Source organism: Ovis canadensis, chromosome 3, assembly GCF_042477335.2.
Source record: "Ovis canadensis isolate MfBH-ARS-UI-01 breed Bighorn chromosome 3, ARS-UI_OviCan_v2, whole genome shotgun sequence".
In the NCBI taxonomy this organism is placed as follows: domain Eukaryota; kingdom Metazoa; phylum Chordata; class Mammalia; order Artiodactyla; family Bovidae; genus Ovis; species Ovis canadensis.
In genome coordinates, this window is record NC_091247.1 from 34,849,424 (window position 1) to 34,868,724 (window position 19,301).

General features: G+C 41.8%; 1 protein-coding gene across 7 annotated transcripts in view; it reads right to left on the reverse strand.

Annotated features, from left to right (window-relative positions):
• RBKS (ribokinase) overlaps positions 1-19,301 on the reverse strand; it is a 109,853-nt gene that overhangs the window by 23,756 nt on the left and 66,796 nt on the right. The window lies entirely within an intron of this gene.

Genomic DNA, 19,301 nt, shown 5'->3' on the forward strand with positions numbered 1-19,301 from the left:
TTCTGCTGTGCCTGGCGTTATGTCCCCAGCTCCAAGCAGAAGAGGGCCTCCAGGAATGCTCTAAGAGTCAGGGAAGGCGGAGGAGGCAGAAGCATGTCCTGCAGCTTTTAATTACAAGGAAGCCAGGCTCCAGAGAGTTCTAGCAGTGACCATCCATGTGTGCTAGGGTCTCTGAAATCCATTTTTCTGTGGGGGCAAGGGAGATCTTTATGAGGCTTTTAAAGAGTTTGTGAGCAGAGACTAAAGAATGTAAAAGGAGAAGCAGAGAGGTCGGCGCAAGACTGGGGAACCTGGTAAATCTCCTGCTTTCATTTGGATGAAGGAATAGAGGGAGAACAGTGAGCAAGGGTTCCGGGAGAGGCTAGAGCTGGGAGGGGCTGGAGGACTGCCCGGGAGGGAGGGGCCCTGCTGCACAGAAAGCTGTGCATTTCCACCTGCGCTGCTGCTTTGATGGAGGAACTGCCTATGTCCCCGCCAGCTGGTCACTGGGCAGAGGGCTCCTGCCAGCAAGAGGATGTGGTGGCAGAACCCCGAGGGTGGCAGGCAGGCTGCATGGATAGTTGCGGGGACAGTGTGACTCAAGAGGACAGTCCTCAAGCTGTGGTGGAACCTGATGTCAGGGCCTCTCCTGGTTAGTGATGGACACTGGGTCACCTGGTCCACTTTCTCTGTGTGACTGACCTTACCACTCCCAATGTGAGCGGAAAGAGAAAGGCCCTGTTAAGACTCTTCATTCCCTCCAGGGCATGCATTCTTAATGGAGGGTGAAAATTCATTCTTGTGTGCGTGGGAGAACCACAGTATGTAAACAGACATACACATATATACATATGTATATATTATATACACACACATATATATATATATATACATACACGCATACACACAGAGAGAAAAATATGATTGAGTATCTGTGGTGTTAAAATTTCATGGGAGAAGATGACAATTAGGAAAAAAAAATCTCTTAAGAGGCTCCTTGGTGTGGTGGGTGGTGATTAATGATAAAAAAAAAACATGTTTGAGACAACTCCAAAATAGGGCCTCTCACCACAGAGAACTGCCAGTGGCCAGTCATATGCTTCCGGTGCATTAAGGAGCCCTAACGAACAGCCTCCAAACTGCAAGGCTTGCTAGGCAGGTGTTGGTAACTCCCTGGTTTCTTTCCACTGAGCCAGAAATTCCTCCATCTCCCAGCCAGTTCCCTTCCTGTTTACCTCATTCGACAGTCTCCATGGACACCAGTGAGCCCAGGGCAAGCCCCAAACCCTGGAGCGAGGACTTTCACAGGAGATTAGAACTAGTATGGCCTGGCCTATCTTGCCAAGGCAGGAAAAGGGCAAATGTTCTCTCCTGGGCAGACAAAACTGAAGCCTAGACAGTAAACATACCACAAGATATGATGCTGCTTATACAAAAGCCCCGTTTTATAGCTTGAATCTGAGTATTTCTATCTTCTCTTATCAACACATATTCCCATCATAAGGATGAGATCACATCCTTTCCAACTTCAACCTTCCAGCCTTCCCTAACCAAATCAGCTTAGGGCATCATGATGGACAGTGAGAATCCAGTTTTCTTATCATTATTGTGAAAATGCTGCTGATTTTTATTCTAAATAAATCTTAGGGAACATGGACTAATTATTGTCATAAATGTTTTGACTTTGGTTTCAACTACTGGTCACCTTAATTTATTACATTTAAATTTCAGTTATTTGGCTGAGCTAGTCTGCTTTTAAAACAGTGTGATTAAAAGAAAGCAAATATTTTCTGCCTTAATGTATTTCAAATGATCACTATTTCATATTTATCAAGTAGGAAGCCACATGCAGCAAAGTTTTGATGTAATTTTTATTTCTGTCTTAAATAGACACAGCCTTTTCCTTGGCTCCACAATTTATTAGCAATTTGACTTAAGAAAAAAAAGCTTGGTTGCGATGTAATTCATATTCCAAATAATCTGTCCATTTAAAGTATACAGTTCAGTGTTCTGAATATTCAGTTCAGTGTTCAGTATATTCACAGGGTTGAGCAACCATTAGCACAGTCTAATTTTAGGAACTTTCATCTCCCCTAAAAGAAACTTTGGACTTATTAACAGTCACTCCTCACTCCTCCCTACTCCCCCCAGATGTAGGAACCACAAATGTACTTTTTGTGTCTCCACAGATTTATTAAATAGGCAAACATATGGAGCAAAACCATTTCCTATTCTAATTTCATAATTAACCAACAGCTTATTTTCCCATAATTAACCAATAATTTAATCCTAATTAACCAATTAGATTCCTATAGAATCTCTTGACTTTAGCTGCCACTGTGTGTGAAAAGTAAAGCTGATGTTGGCCTAGTGCGAACTGTTCCATGTCACTAAAACTGAATTCTCAGTAAGCATTAAGGCCACAGATTTAGCTTTCTTCCTGCCCAGATATGGCCCCTCAGGAGTCTGTAAAGTTTTCAAGTTAAGTTATAAACACACCAGGAGCTTGGTGTTTATGAATTCCTATGGTGAAGCTGTTTGTAAGTGCTAACCTCTGAGGGAAAATCCACGCACATTCTCTTCAAGCACAGACACATTAACGGGTCTGTTTTAAAATCTTGGTTGCTCTAGATTTGGTTTGCTGCAGGGAGCTTCTCTTTGGTCCTCTTGGCAGTGACTAGGATGTAGCAGTTGGACACTTAGCTTCCTTTTCGAAGATCATGATTCCCTTGCACAGGGCTGATGTGGGTGGTTTCAGCATAGACCCTTTCACTGCTAGTGTGTGACATGTTCTGGCATGAGCATGCAGTGTCCACATACATTGTCCATCCATATCACCATCACTCATCACGGAGCTTTCCATAGAAAATAGCATGTCTGAAAATGAATATATTTTCCTTGCCCCTTGTAGCCACTAGTCAGGCAATAGTTTCCCTCTCTTAACACCAAATAAATCAGTGGGTTGCAATGGCAGAATCTTAGACATATCTACCAAGGTGATGAATCAGTCATAATATGAACAAAAAGGTGGATGTGGCCAAGCAAATGATAACTGCCAGGACTACCAGAATCCTGTCTGCAAAATGACGTGACTTTTGCATTTCCATAGTACTTTCTGGTTTCCAGTGCATATTTGTAGTTGTGACTCACTTTGAATCTCATTACAATCCTGTGAAGTAGGTAGGGTGGGCCTTTCATTTTCCAGATGAGAAACCAAGTGTTAAGAACTTGCTCAAGGTCAAATGGCTAGGTGGCAGACCTGGAATGTTTCAGTAGAAGACCAGTCTCTATTAAAGCAGTCCCCTGGAGAGGCATACATGTACTCCAGCTTTGCTCAAAAAGGTTCTGAAACCCGTTCTTTGGAATGTCTTAAAAAAAACAGTAGCACATCTTTGAATATCCTCAATAAAGGCAATAGTTCATCTTGTAAGCCAGTGGTTATCAAACTAGGATTGCCTTGGTAAATGCAGATTGTTGAGCTCCACCCCCAAAGTTTCTGATCCATTAAACCTGGCCCAGGATATGTGTTTCTTGGAGAAGGAAATGGCAACCCACTCCAGTATTCTCGCCTGGAGAATCCCATGGACAGAGGAGCATGGTGGGCTACAGTCTATAGGGTCACCAAGAGTCAGACATGACTGAAACGCATGCATTCATGCATGTGTTTCTTATGAGTTCCCAGGTAATGCTAATGTTACTGGTCCAGGGCCACACTTTGCGAATCACTATCCCCAGGAATTTATTTCTGGAAAGACTTGATTCCATTTAGAATCAAGTCTAGCAATTAAGGTGAGGGATCCAGCTAGGAAGTTCCACCAATGGCCAGAAACAATGGGCAACTGTAAAGAACAACACTGGCTGTAAGGGAAATCTGAATAGAGAGTTCCAAAAGGTGCTGAATAACGGCCGCTCACGGGACTGATCCTTCTGGATGTATGCTAAAGAACAGTTCTCCTAAGTGCTAGGAACACCTTGTGCAGTCGTACATGTCTGAAATGTTCATTATCAACCTTTTATTTTCCAGCTTTAGGAAAACAAAAGAAACCATGGACGTAACACCCACATTAGAAAGAATCCATATTAAGGAAGAATTAATAGCTATTTAGAGCAGCTGAACTAGTCAGACTGGTAGCGTGGGGTCCTTTCTGTGCTGCAAACGTGATGGGTGTGGAAGATGAGGGGAAAACTTTGAGTATTCCTACCCTGACTTTCTGTTGAGATCAGGATGGAAAAAGTGAAAAGATCTAATTTTGGATGCCAAAGATAAACAAGCAACATTTTATGGGGGAAAAAAAAATACCAGCAGAAAAGAAAAATGAACTGCATTAGGTACTTAAGCTGGGAGTCAATCCTTCATGTCACAGTAGGGAAGAAAGAGGTGGAGAACTGCCTAAATATTGCTTCTAATTTTATTTTCAATTCTACATTACATTAAACTCTCCGTGTACTCGTCTTTAATTTACAGCAACTGCTGACACAAATTGGTGTGCCTTCTCTTCTTTGACATCAGTATTTCTCTTGAATTATGCATTTCCATCTGGAATGAGGTTTATGAGGCTGAAGGCTTCTTTCATTTAGATGGATGAAAAAGGAGAGGGATCAATAGGGGGTCGAGTGCAAAATCTAAGTAAGGTGGGGCCAGATATGTTCAAGGCAGCATTTCATTCTCCCCAAAGATTGTAAGTGGTGTTAAAAAGTGACTCTGGTCTTTCAACCTTCAACATATTGATTAAAATTCAACTACTAAAAAAAAAAAAGAATTCAACTACTAGAGAACAAGAAAAACTCTACCAGCCTTCATCCCAGAACTGCCAGATTCTTTATTTATTGGTACCCTACTAATATTTAATAATAATTTGTAAGAGTAGGGTGATCATAATAACTGCATCACTTTGATCTGATCTAAAATTGAGCCAGGGACTTCTGTGGTAGTCTAGTAGCTAAGACTCCATGCTCCCAATGCATGGGGCCCGGGTTCAATCCCTGGTCAGGGAACTAGATCCCACATGCTGCAACTAAGAGTCTTAGCCTATTCTGGGGCAGGGGCAGTGGCATGGCTGGCACGTGCCCAGCATGCTAAGCTGCACAGAATGGCCTGTGGAAACTGAAATTGATTAAAAACTCCATTCTGCCCCAAATGACTGTGGTGTATTAATTTATGCTATAATTTAAAGAATCCCACTATTAATGAGAGAGAAGTAAAATCTTGAATATGAGCTAAAACTGAAATAAAAAAGGCCCATTCTTCAGGCACTATTAATGGAAGCTTTGTATATAAATAACTTTATATATTGATGAATAAATGGCACTGACAACTAAAATGTCTGTTCATCATTCACTGGGTTCTAAAGACTGCCCTGGCCTTCTGTGGTCAGTGATCTTTTCCCTTTGTGACTCCATCATTCGAGACAGAACACAGTTAATCCAATATGATTTAGCATCTCAGAGAAGATTCTTCTACAACATTTTCTGCCAAATGTTCCTCTTCTAACAGCTGCTTTTTTATTTCGGTGAAAGCTACTTGAAATAAAATCATTGTTCTCTGTGAAAACTGCATGCTAAATAATATAGAGCTACCAGATTATTAAACAGCAAAGGCATCTGATAATATTAGCACCAACCACAGGTCCCACTTCTGCTGATGCACAACATTTTGAGTAATTAGTCATTGCACAATATTGTATTTATATCCTTTTTTTTTGCTTGAGCTGTTAGGCCACAAAATCAGCAGGCAGTTGCTGTTATAAAAGGGTTCTCTGGGTTATTTATAATGTTTCTGCTTCCTTACAGCTACTGCTTCACTCTTGGGTCTTGGGCCAGGTCTACACTGTGAAGGCCCTGAGCAGTTGTTCTGTGACTCTAACTGCTGAAAGCTGGTGTAGGTGATGCATAGTGCGCCATGCGTGCCTTGGCTGCAATACCTGGTATTTTTGTCTGCACAACCCAGATTCATCACATCCTGGCTGATGTGTCACTGCATCAGCGGGGAGACTGTGTAGTTTCATGAAGGCTGTGTCTTTATCAGGAGTCAGCTATTGTCTAGGGCACCGGTGGTGGGGCGAGATAGGTGAACTAGCGTTCTGTTGCAAAAGAGTTTCCTTCAAATGGTATTTACTTGAAATGAAGGATAAGTCTCTCTTCCAAATGTTTCTCTGTTGCATAGACCAGTGATTCCCCCAAATGGTGGCAGGCAGCCAGGCCTGCCCAACAGAAGGGCACAGAGTAATCAACAGAGCGTTTCATTGTCTTTTTTTGTAAATGACAGAGGTGTCTTCCTGTGCCATCTGCAGAGAATCACTGATGATATGAACTGTATCTAATGGGAGGAGGTCTGAGCCTTAGGTGAGTCTGGGCTCAAAAAAACGCTGAGAACCAGAGACCAGTAGAATGATCTATTTGTTCTGACAATGAAATAGGCATCTTACACAGCCCCCACCCTGCCACCTCCATTTGTAAAAAAAAGGAAATGAACTACCATTATGTCCTCCGAATTCTTAAGAGCTCTCAAACCCACGTCTCCACATCCCTCGTTGCCTTGTTGCCAGTCTAGGCTGCCATAATCTCTCAGATCAATGCAACACTCTGGATGGTTCTCTCTGCCTCCACTCTTGTAGTCTCCAATTTATTCTTCACTCAACAGCCACGTTAATCTTTTTATAAAGTATAAATCTGATAAAATCTATCCCTGGCTTAACCTCTTTTCAATGACTCTCGCTGCTTGCCAGAGAAAGTGCAAATTCCCAGGAGTGGCAAACCAAGCCTTTCACGACCCATCCCCATTCCAGACGTGCATGCGTACCTGTGTGCTGTCATGCCCAGCTCTTTGTGACCCCATGGACTGTAACCTGCTAGACTCCTCTGTCCATGGGATTCTCCAGGCAAGAATACTGGAGTGAGTTTCCATCTCCTCCTCCAGAGGATCTTTCCAACCCAGGGATCGAACCCGTGTCTCTTGTGTCTCCTGCACTGGCAGGCAGATTCTTTACCCTTGCACCATCTAGGAAGCCCTGTATTCCAGCTGTATCTCATCCTTTCCCACTCTTCTTGTACTTTGACCTCTTTACAATCAGAACTACTTGAAAAAGCATAAGCACGACCTGTTCTCTTGCTTCTGGGCCTTTTCATGAGCTGTTGCTATAGATTTTAAAGGAAAGAAAGTAGGAGGTGGAAAGCAAGAGTGACTAGTTATCCCTTTAACCTCTGTCCCATTGTAGTACATTTACTCACCCCCCTGCCACACACACACATACAAACACATGGCATTCATGCAACTCATCATTCACATGGAGCACATGTCATCAACACTGAAAATACACAACGTAGACATACCACTAACCTAACACACTTACGCTTTATAACACCCTTAAACACAAAGGGCAGACAGATGTTCAGCAAGCTGTACCCCACAAGCTGTTTTCTCACTTCTGTGTCCCCCCTGTCAGCAGTCATGGGCATCAAGGGCAGTGGGTCCCAACTCATTGGGCTCTACAGTTTGGCTCCAAATGGGTTTTTCAGCTCCTTATTCCAAGCCTACCCAAGAAGTGTCCTCACATGATGGAAACCTCTTAGGAGACCTACAGTACAGTCCTGGGAGCTCTGCTCCTGGGAACACTGCCGCAGCATCCTAGGAAGATGAGCAAACAGCAGACAGCCAGTTCACTGCTGTGCCCTTACACTGATGTCCAGGACACTGAAGGAGCAGGGAGAAGGGGAGCTTGGGCATAGGAAGCTAAGAAGACTTAATCATGGATGGGTAAGCAAGCTCCCACAACCTCATCCTATCCTTTCTTACTGGGAGAGGGACTGTTTCCTGTCCCTTCTGTTAGGGGCCTACTGGATTTAGATTTTGCTCTCCTGACTTTTGCTGAGGCTCTAACAGTGTTTTTCCCACTACATCTTTCTTCCACGCCCTTGGCCCTATTATCCCCTACCACTGCTCCTCTTTAGTCTCTGGGCATTATGGCTTCTGAAGCAGGGCCAGGGGAGACACTTGGGAGCGCCCAAGATGTCCAGCTCTAGGCACATGTTCCAATACATGCAAGTCCAGTTCTGGCCATGGGATGGTACTTTAGAAAAATGGAAAAAAAAAACCCACAAAAAAACAGCCTTGTATCTGGCCCTGGTTCAATTCTTCAAAGTGAAGATGACATTTCTGGTAAGCAGTTACAATTAGATTTTTAGAGCCCTGGGTTTTCAAATGATCACATGCAGGATTAAGGAAGATAATTTAAAATGTTTAATTCTGCCTGATTAGCTAGTAAATGAGGTGATCTGCTGATGTGGAAATAATGTAATAGAGTTAATAAGGCCCCCCAGCATGACAGATGTCTTGTGCCTTGTCGATCAGTCTCCTCAGCAATTACCTTGTCCTCTGTCCTTTTTTTCTTTTTTTTTTTTAATAGTCAATGAACTTCGTTTTGTCATCTTCATCTTTTCTGGCAGCCAGAGTCTGCAGAGTTTGCACAGACATCATGCCCATTTATTAGTATCATTCCTAAGGTGAAGATGGCTATCTCAGAGCTCATTTGGATGTAGGTTTTCTTTCTTCTATGATGCTGATTTCAGAGATGTCATTTAGCCTCTGTAACTTTTTTTTGGAGGGGGGGGACCTGGCCTTTTTATGACTGGAGGTAAAACAATCAAAGGGTATGTTTTAAAATGGGAAACTGGGTAATTATTTTGTTTGCAAAGCATTAAAAAAAGAGCATTTGTACCTGAGATTGAGTCTCTCCCTTGGCATACTCAATGTGGCACTGAAGTACTGTAAGGCATCCTGTAGCTTCTAGTACCCCGAGAACACGACGGGTCAGCAAGGCTGCATGCATGCATGCTGAGTTGCTTCAGTCATGTCCGACCCTTTGTGACCCTATGGGCTATACAGCCCGCTAGGCTCCTCTGTCTATGGGATTCTCAGGCAAAAATACTGGAATGGGTTGCCATGCCCTCCTCCAGGGGATCTTCTTGACCCAGGGATCAAACTCACATCTCTTATGTCTCCTGCCTTGGCAGACACTTTCTTTACCCCGAGTGCCATCTAGGAAGCCACTCAGTGAGGCTAAGTGACTCTTACTAGTTACTTTCCCAGTATGAACTGGAACTCTTTTCTTATTTCAGGAGGACCAAGCATTGTATTAAGCACTGGGATGGAATTCCTGACTCTTCCAGCTTACGAGCTGGATGACTCTGGGCAAGTTGCTTACCTTCGGGAATATAACTTTCTCCTCTCTAAAGTGGCCTTAGCCCATCTTGCAGGGCTGTTCTCAACATGTGAGAAAATGCACAAGGAGTGCAGCACAATGCCTGGCCTAGAGTAGTACTCCGCTTTTCATTATTAGTCAAAGGGTCCTCGTGTTCCCAAGGCTCTGTAAGAACCAAGGGATTTCAGAGGTTGAAGACGCCTCAGAGACTGCCCACTCCAAACACATCATGTTTGGGTGCACCACCTGAATCCCAAACATAGTGAGTCATTTCCCCAAACTGCCCGCCGGTTACTGGTTAAATGAGGATGAGAACCCAGGACTTCACCTGCCCCTAGCTACTGGGACCAGTGATTCCAGTTAACCCATAGGTAATCCTTTTGAGATATTTCATTTAAAAGGTGCTTTACACTGACTCTAAATTTAGGGTTAGTTAGTTTGCTTCAGCTTATTTTTTCCTCACAGAACAGCTGACCTTTTGAGATTCAATCTCGGTTACCTCTGAAGCATGCTCATTTGCTTTCTTGTGCCAGTTGACTTGGGTCAGTTCAGTTCAGTTCAGTCTCTCAGTCGTGTCCGACTCTTTGCGACCCCATGAATTGCAGCACGTCAGGCCTCCCTGTCCATCACCACCTCCCAGAGTTCACCCAAACTCATGTCCATTGAGTTGGTGATGCCATCCAACTATTTCATCCTCTGTTGTCCCCTTCTCCTGCCTTCAATCTTTCCCAACATCAGGGTCTTTTCAAATAAGTCAGCTCTTTGCATAAGGTAGCCAAAATATTGGAGTTTCAGCTTCAACATCAGTCCTTCCAATGAACACCCAGGACTGATTTCCTTTAGGATGGACTGGTTGGATCTCCCTGCAGTCCAAGGGTCTTCTGCAACACCAGAGTTCAAAGGCATCAATTCTTCTGCACTCAGCTTTCTTTATAGTCCAGCTCTCACATCCATATACGACTACTGGAAAAAACATAGTCTTGACTAGACAGACCTTTGTTGACAAAGTAATGTCTCTGCTTTTTAATATGCTGTCTAGGTTGGTCATAACTTTCCTTCCAAGGAGTAAGCGTCTTTTAATTTCATGGCTGCAGTCACCATCTGTAGTGATTTTGGAGTCCCAAAAGTCAGCCACTGTTTCCACTGTTTCCCCATCTATTTGCCATGAAGTGATGGGACTGAATGCCATGATCTTAGTTTTCTGAATATTGAGCTTTAAGCCAACTTTTTCACTCTCCTCTTTCACTTTCATCAAGAGGCTCTTTAGCTCTTCTTCACTTTCTGCCATAAGGGTGGTGTCATCTGCATATCCAAGGTTATTGATATTTCTCCCAGCAACCTTGATTCCAGCTTGTGCTTCCTCCCGTCCAGCGTTTCTCATGATGTATTCTGCATATAAGTTAAATAAGCAGGGTGACAACAAACAGCCTTGACGTACTCCTTTTCCTATTTGGAACCAGTCTGTTGTTCCATGTCCAGTTCTAACTGTTGCTTCCTGACCTGCATACAGATTTCTCAAGAGGCAGGTCAGATGGTCTGGTATTCCCATCTCTTGAAGAATTTTCCACAGTTTATTGTGATCCACACAATCAATGGGCCACCATAACATAAAACCACAGTCTAGGTGGCTTGAACAACAGAAGAGTATTCCCCACAGTTCTGGAGGCAAGAAGCCCAAGATCAAGGTGCCAGGAGATAAGCGTCATTCTGAGGCCTCTTTTCCTGACTGGCAGGAGGCTGCCACCTTGCTGTGTGCTCACATGCCCGCTGTGAGTGCACACACAGGAGAGTGAGCTCTCTGGTGTCTCTTCTTATAAGGGCACTAATCCTACTGGGATCAGGGCCCCACCCTTATCATCTCATTTAATCTTAATTGCCTCCGTATAGGCTCTGTCTCTAAATAAAGTCACTTTGGGGGCAAGGGCTTCAACATATAAATTTTGGAGGAAGCACTATTCACTCCAAAGGCTTGTATTACATATGGTCCTCCATCCCTCATGAACCCTTCCATTTAGGTTGGTTTCTTTCTTTCTTTTTTTAGCCATACCATGGCGGCATGTGGGATCTTAGTTCCCCAACGAGGGGTTTGAACCCATGCCCCTTGCACTGAAAGCATGGAGTCTTAACCACTGGACCACCAGGGAAGTCCCTCAGGTCTGTTTCAAACAGAAGGTACATGAACAGTGAAGTCCATGAACTAGTAAGTACCTCAACCTGAGGCATCTCCTATGGCCTGGCCCCTTTTACAGCTCCTCCAGGTCATCCATTAGCCAAAGACCAAGAGATGTGATAAAGCCAAAGTCTGGATCATTCATTCTGATATAAATTGTGAGAATGAGGGTTAAAGAGTTAAACTGAGATATATAAGCAGACTCATTCAGAAAGAAAACCTGAACATGAGTGAAGTTTCTCTGAAGATCTGCTGTGCATTTGAGTGACAGACACAGTGCAGCTCTGACATTTATTCTGATATTTCCAAAGGAAACTGAATAAAATAACATGTTTTTGAGGGAAATTGTTTCTTTAGAAAGAGTAAGGAAAAAACTGTTGAAAGTGTGTAGTGAAATATCCAGATTTATGGAGGCTCAAGTACGATGGATCTGAAGGACATGCAAACCTACGTGTCCATATATAATCAGGACTATCCATTCAGAGGTCATCCTAAATCAAAGGGCTACTCAACCTACACATAGAGACTTGGGAATGCATGAGAGGTTCCTTATGAGACTGGGAGTGAACTGTGGTCCCTTTGTGAGAACAATGCCCAGTTTGCCCTTTGAGAAATATTACCTATCTTACTTGCTAGATGTGGCTCCAAAATTTTTTTTGCTATGTCTGAAAGTCATATTTATTCCAAATTTCAAGGTAATACATTAAAAATACAGGTTTATGGAAAAATTGCGAACAAGTAAGAAGAATGTGGAGTAGAACATAGAAGCCCTCCTTTATAACACTTTCCTATCCTCCAGTTTATTCCCTTTCCCATGAGTAATGGAAAACAGTTTGGTGTTTTATCTTTTTCATTTTTATATTTCTTTTAAATTATACTTATGGATAGCTACAGCTATTTTAAAATTAATGGCACCATACTGTATCATTTGACCTTCATCAGGTTTACTGATGATTATGTAAACCTGTCTAGTCAATTTTTTGATTATAACAAAGCTAAAATAAACATTCTAGAACAAATATTTATATATGTGATCAATCCTGTAGGACAGATTCTTAGAAGGAAATATACTGGGTTAAAGGCAAAACATGTTTTAAAAATTGCTATTGTCAAATTGCCTTCCAAAAACATTCTGTGAATTTATACTCCCACCAGAATTACATGAGAGAATGTGCTTTCCAATTTATTTGGACTTTGACATTAGCAATTTTTTTATTTTCTGTGACCTAATGGGCAGTGAAGGGAATCTCACTGTTATTTTGATTTGCATATTCCTGATTTCTTATAGGGTTGAACAGTGTCTAATTTCTTTTTCTTTTGTATTTCTTCTTTAGTGAATTGCCTATTTACATTATTCTAAAGAAATGTTTGATTTTTTTGAGTTGTAGAGCCTTCCCATAATAATACATTCACATTTGCTGTTAACAGATATTAAAAATTATGCATAGAAAAATCTGGATGGATTTATACTAAAATGTTAACAGTGGTTATATCTAAGTGGTAGGATCATGAATATCAGACTTTTTTATACCTTTCTATGTTGTTTGTTCTTTTCTCCTCTTGAACACTAAGCATGTATTAATTTCAGAAAGTGGAAAAAAAATAGTGTGATTAGGGGAGTAAAGGTGATAAAGACTCTCAAGGCAATTCTAAAAGAGCATTTCCCAAGGTACTCAGAGTGTTGGCAGTATCAATGTAGATGTAATTCTCCTAAGGTCAAAATTTGAAAGAAACAACAGTCACCTTTTAAATAATCAATTGATAAAGTTAGCCTTATTATTTTATAGTTACCTCTTTAGCACCCAAGATCCTGTCGTTCAGGATGTCATTCATTCATTACCTACTGTATTTTATAGCCCAATCCTTTCTGAAGCATTGGCAATCAACAGTGAGGGGCACGCAAACATTTTGGCTATAACAGAAGTTTCTGGATAGAAATCTGCAAAGTCTCTATTGAAGGACAAAATGGCTACTAAGCTTCAAAGACCCCTCAGAAACTCTACCAATTATTAACAAGTGCAAAGAATGTACATGTTGATCAGAGAGAAGGAGGTGGGAGAAATAAAGGTTTGCTGGGAAACACAGTTTAAGGAGCATCATGAAAACTGCCACTGGCAGGGCCACATGAGACCTGGTGAGTCCCCAGTCCTCTCAGCAAGACTGTGGCTCAGGAGGAAACAGTACCTAAATCTGCTGGACTGAGAAACATCTCTTGAGGGCACCTAATTATATCTGACAAATGGCTAGGCGGCTGGGGATGGGAAGTCGGTGGAGGTTGGGGGCAAGGTCACACCAAGATGGAAATGATGATCTTTCCATTGTTGGATTTTCAAAGACTGAACTACCATTCTGGATGATATCTCAGAAGTGGGTCAATGGGAACCTATGCTTGGGAGCTGAATAAGCCTGTGCTTGGATGGCTGAAGGCCAGACGCCAGAATGAGGGCAATGTACCAAGGAGGTTACCTTAGAAAGCTGTGGGTAGCCCACCAGCCCCAGCAGTCTCCCCACCCTCATGAGCTGCCTTCCAGATCAACTTTAACAGAAACAATTCCACTTCCTACTGGTACAGTCTCCAGTTTGGAGCTGATTCTCCAGCCCTGTATTGTCCCTTGGGGATATCCTAGCTGGGCTGATGCTGTCTAATGCCTCATCAACAACTGTGAATACTACAGGACTCAAATGGATCGAAAGAAAGAGGAATAAAAAACAGGGAAGATGAATCCCTCATCTCACTGGCTTCTGATTCCTCTCAGCTTACTTATATACCCTGAATTATGATGATTTATTACAAAGTGAGTGATTATTGAGAGGACAGATTTAGCCTATGGGCTGAATTCTTAAAATTTAGAGTGTCAATGTAGCTTCTAGGATTTAACCATTTACACATGGAAACTTGTAAATCAAGAATTTTACACAGTCGACAGACCAAGGATAATTAATGTTACAATATGTTATTTCACACGGTCACAATAATCCTACAGTATCACCATGCTTATATGTGTGTAACTCTGATAGTGGACTGTTCAGTGCAGTCATGAACACAAGAAAGCAAGCTCCTGACCTTCAGGTTGGAAGGATCTGAGCAAGGACATGAGTGCCAGAGATGGGAAAAGAGACACATCTGTCTTGTCTTCCAAACTGAGCTGAGGACATCTGCAGCTATTGCCACCCTCTCACTCTAGTACAACGGCAAAAACGGATTAAAAATAGAAGTGATACATCCAACTATTAACACTGAGGCAAAACCGAACATAGCAGCCAGCAGAGGCCTGGTGTAGAGGGGGCGATGGCTCCTTCTAGGGCTGGCTGGCTCCAGTGGACAATGTGCCTACTAACTAAAGAGGTTTCCATCATCCATGCCATTCCTGATGTACTGAATTCCCCCCAAGCTTTACTGAGATATGACTGGAAAATTAAAAAGTTGGCTCTATTTAGGTTGCACAGCAGTATTTTTTGCTAAGGTGTCATGGATGAGGAGGAGGAGAAAAGGGAGAAAGAAGGTTATAAACCGCCTGAGAGCCAGTAATACCCTCCTGACAAGAAAGTGAAGGAGCCCATTTGTTCAGAAGAAAATGCCTCCCTGGGAGTTCCTCACCTCACCAGGTGAATTAGCTCATCTTTACTAGGCTTATGAAGAAGCTGAACAGTTGTATGCAGAACAAGCAAGAGTTTTAATAATCAGAGTGCTGGATGAGAGGAGAAAGACAGAGTACAAAAGCTTGAGGGAGATTCTACGCCCAGAAAATAACTACCCTTGATTCCTGTGGCACCTCTGTTGCTTGGGGTTGGGGAGGGGGTGTTGAGTGCCCATTCAGTAGATTTAGTAGAGCAATTAAGTGAAAGATTCTTTATCACAAGAGTATCCATTAGTGAAGTAGCTTTTTGTTATTTTTGTCTGTTCTTTGTTTTCTCAATTAAGAGATAAATACATATACCATAAAATTCACCCTTATAAAGTGCACAATTTAGTGATTTTGAGTATATCCACAGGGTTGTGCTGGGGAAGGCAATGGCAACCCACTCCAGTACTCTTGCCTGGAAAATCCCATGCGCGGAGGAGCCTGGTAGGCTGCAGTCCATGGGGTCGCTAAGAGTCGGACATGACTGAGCAACTTGACTTTCACTTTTCACTTTCATGCATTGGAGAAGGAATTGGCAACCCACTCCAGTGTTTTTGCCTGGAGAATTCCAGGGACGGGGGAGCCTGGTAGGCTGCCATCTATGGGGTCCCACAGAGTTGGACACGACTGACGGGACTTAGCAGCAGCAGCAGCAGCAGCAACAGGGTTGTGCAACCATCAGCACTATCTAATTCTAGGACATTTTTTTATCACCCCAAGAGGAACCCCTATACCCATTAGCAGTCACCCCCCTTTCTCCCCTTTCTCCACCCTCTAGTAACTGTCAATCCACTTTCTGTTTCTATTGATTTACCTACTCTGGATATCTCATATAAAATTGAAGTGAATTTATATGAAGGCTACAATATGTAGCCTTTTATGCCTACCTTCTTTCACTTAGTGTAATGTTTCAGATGTTTATCCATGCCATAGCATGTATCAGGATTCCCTTCTTTGGCTGAATAATATTCTATCATATGTGTCTACCACAATTTGTTTATCCATTTATATCAGTTGATGAAATTTGGTTTGTTTCCAATTTTGGTCTTTTATGAATACTGCTGTGTGAACACTTGTAGATAAGGTTCTGTGTAATATAAATTTTTATCTCTTTTGGCTATATACCTGGAAGGAGAATTGCTGAGTCTGTTGTAATTCTAAATTTAACTTTTTGAAGCACTTCCATAGCGTTTTCCAAAGTGGCTACATCATCTTGCATTCCTGCAGGCAATGTTTGAGGCTTCTGATTCCTCACATCTTAGTTCAGAGTTGCTATTATCTGTTTTTGATTATGGCCATCCTAGTGAGTGTGAAATGGTACCTCATTGTGTTTTGCCATTAAAAAAAAAAATCCAAGCCATCCATATACATAGTGGATGTACACTAAAAGACAAAGCTTAAAGTGTAAATGCCCCATTCCTCTCCATTCCCATTTCTGTAAAGGAAATACTTTCAATTCTTATATTGCTTTCCTCTGTTTTTATCTTCTATTTCTTGGAGTGTTTATACTGTGTGGTTTTTTTAAAAATCTGTTTTAGATATTATCTGTTGAATCCCAGCTAAGGAAGATGAGCATTTAGTTCTCTTATCTTCCCTGATGTGCACGCAAATACACACTCACTGTATCTTTCCATTTTCACAATATGATTATAATCTCCATGTCTGGTTAATTAATTATTGTTTCACCCTCAAATTCTGCAAGAGAGCTAAAAATCTCTGGGCATATTCAAACACACTGGATAGCTGGATATTCCACTATTTCTTTCTTTTTCCTTGTTTCTTTTTTGTTTCTGGAAGACATTCCTTCTGGAATGGAAGAGCCCGCTAAGCTCCTGCTCTAATCTGGACTCACTGAGGATGGTGTTTCCTCATAGCTATTGTCCTGGACCTTTCCTTCAGTGTCACTGACTTCTCTCTTTTTAATTAGTTTATTTTTTAATTGAAGGATAATTGCTTTACAGAATTTTGTTGTTTTCTGTCAAACCTCAACATGAATCAGCCATAGGTATATCCTCTCCCTTTTGAACCTCCCTTCCACGTCCCTCCCCATCCCACCCCTCTAGATTGATACAGAGCCCCTGTTTGGGTTTTCTGAGGCATACAGCAAATTCCTGTTGCCTCTCTATTTTACATATAGTAATGTAAGTTTCCATGTTACTCTCTCCATACATCTCACCCTCTCCTCCCCTCTCCCCATGTCCATAAGTCTGTTCTCTATGTTTGTTTCTCCAATGATGCCCTGCAAATAAATTCTTCAGTACCAAGTTGCATCACCTGTTTCCTGAACCCTATATCTTCCTCGGTCTTAGTTTTATCCCAGTTTACAACAGCATATCTTTCAGTATCTTTATTCCTCTGTCCCTCCATTATTGTCTTCCTTTGTGTTTAATAGATATTTTCCAGTGTACCATTTAACTGTCTTGATTTTTTCTTTTTTGTTCTTAGCAATTGTAGTTAGTTGGTGATTCCAATGAACACCTTAACTTAACCTAGTTTAGATTAATATTAACTTAATTTCAAGAGCATACAAAGTTGTTTACAGATGCTTTCATGTTACCACGATAGTGCTGAGTGGTTGTAACACAGCATGTATGCATATGGCATATAAAGCCTAAAACTCTACCACCTGGCCTTTCACAGAAAAAACTTGTCAATCCTGATCTAGCACCCTGATCTTCCTGATCTCATCTTCTCTCTCTTGCCTCCAAGTATTAAGTAATCTCTTTTCTCTAAACTATCACTGTCTCTCACCTTTCCTGAACCTTAAAAATTATCTGCAGGAGCTCAGAAACCAAATGAAAGGGCACAAGACAGTATCAATGAAGTGTGAAAACCTTGGTGCACACGGCTGTGTGTGTGCACTTTGATGCTCAAAGTTATAATCCATCCTGATCTGTGAAAGCCAATCCTTCAACATGAAATTACTGAGCATTATTACTATTGATTCCAATTTGAACATTTCCAAGGCTAGTTTCTCCAATCAGTCCTATACCCAAGCAGTGCATTTCCACATGAATGTTCTGTGGTGGGCACAGGTGGCTTTCCCTGATCAGTATCCACTTCCCATCCTCTGAAAAGAGCTCTTTGATTTTCATGTGACATCGGGGATGGGATCATGATGTAAGACACAGTGCGGGAAGGGGGCTGCTAGGGTCTACCACCCAGAGGATGCCGGTCTGAGCTCAAAGCCCACCACAAGGCAAGCAGAGCTGACAGGGCAAGGGTGAACAAGTGAGTCCTGAGGACACGGTTTAGTCTCTGCATTCTGCCTCTTTGAATGTTCTACTTATGTGTACCAGATACATCCCTTGTTCTGAGTTAAGTCATTTAGGTTGTGCTTCTGGAGTTGTGACTGACACAGGTGCTGAAAGCAGAGGCAGCCACTTCTCGGCAGCCAGAGGTCCGACAGCTTTGCAAGGACCCTTCGTTTTATTTTCAGCAAAAGAGAACAAACTCTTCTGCTCTAGTTCAGGACCTGGAATAGTTTTAGTCTAATAGAGTACTTCCCTGTTGGCTCAGACGGTAAAGCGTCTGTCTATAACGTGGGAGACCTGGGTTCAATCCCTGGGTCAGGAAGATCCCCTGGAGAAGGAAATGGCAACCCACTCCAGTATTCTTCCCTGGAAAATTCCATGGAAGGAGGAGGCTGATAGGCTACAGTCCATGGGATTGCTAAGAGTCAGACACGACTGAGCAACTTCACTTACTCAATGGAGGACTGAGTTCAGAACTAATACGGAATCTCTCAAATGCAAGTTACTGTCTTTCTCGACAAAGCAGAAAAACTAGTGGTTTCAGAAATAAGTAAATATGATGAGAATAATACTGCTAAGTATAGTTTATCAAATTCCTGATAAAGCACATTTTAAAAAGCATTCAGGATATAATTTTATGTAATAGAAGTACTCCTTACACTTATGTATTTCAATGCATATTTGTATCTAAAACGTTATCAAATGCCCATAAGCTTCTTTTTGGATAAATGACCCACATTTTAAAGTCTTCCCTAAGCAACAAAATAAATAAACATACTGTATAAATATAATAAAACATACAATATATAATAAATTAAATATATTATCTATTATATATATGTATAATACAGTAGTAACTAGTGCTCCTTGCTATTTCATTCTAGGCAAGAGGCTTGTAAGATCCGGCAGTGTGCTTATTGCTTAAAAATCTGGCCCCATGAGGGCAGAGACTTTGTCTTGTACATCACTATATATATATATGCACCTAATACATGACTGGCATATAGCAGGTATTCAATCAAGGCTTATTCAATGAATGAATGAATAAAGGTAATATGGGTATAATTTTACTGATATT